Source organism: Mytilus trossulus, chromosome 7, assembly GCF_036588685.1.
Source record: "Mytilus trossulus isolate FHL-02 chromosome 7, PNRI_Mtr1.1.1.hap1, whole genome shotgun sequence".
In the NCBI taxonomy this organism is placed as follows: domain Eukaryota; kingdom Metazoa; phylum Mollusca; class Bivalvia; order Mytilida; family Mytilidae; genus Mytilus; species Mytilus trossulus.
In genome coordinates this window covers 5,966,441-5,967,387 of record NC_086379.1, presented here as the reverse complement: position 1 = coordinate 5,967,387, position 947 = coordinate 5,966,441, and positions in this window count along the sequence as shown.

The window sequence follows — 947 nt, the reverse complement described above, 5'->3', positions numbered from 1 at the left end:
CATCTTGTTAGCTTCTTTAGTATATTGATTGACATTATTTGTGGAAGTAAAGTCTAAAGAAAGCAATCACTATGTTTGAATCAACAAATACAGTTGTATCCCCTCTTTCTAAGGTTTTACAAAGTTTTCAACATATAAAAAATGTAATACAGCTGATGGAAAATCTAAGTTGCTCTGGTACAAACCAAATTTTTCAACAGCAATTGAGAACTTCTCTCAAAAAAAGGAGTAAACACAGAACTTTGGTACTAGATATATGTAAGATGTGGTGTGATAGTCAATGTGACAGCTCTTCATCAGAGACGCAGAACTTTGGTACTAGATATATGTAAGATGTGGTATGATAGTCAATGTGACAGCTCTTCATCAGAGACCAAATGACATAGAAGTTAACAACTATAGGTTGCCTTCAACAAGAAGCAACACCAATACTGCATAGTACGCTATAAAAGTACCAAAATGACAAATGTAAAACAATTCAGAGGAGAAAACAAATTATAAATGGCCTGTCTTGTGTACACAACAAATATGATATACAATAATAATAACGTTTAAATTAGGTCTCACTAGAATTTCATGTCTTAGTTTGACAAACTGCCATTTACATCTATTTGCCAACTTGCGTGATCTGGTTAAGTTTTAGATTATAGAAGTCGTTCAAGTTTATTAAAAGGAGTTGGGTAAACAAGAGACAACACAGCAACATAAAACCCCAAAAGACATCTAAAGGGCAACATTGTCAACAACAATAAACACAGCAACATAAACCCCAAATGACATCTAAAGGGCAACATCATCAACAACAATAACACGGCAACATAAACCCCAAAAGACATCTAAAGGTTAAGAGCAACATCAGCAACAACAATAAACAGCAACATAAACCCCAAAAGACATCTAAAGGTTAAGGGCAACATCAGCAGCAACATAAACCCCAAAAGACATCT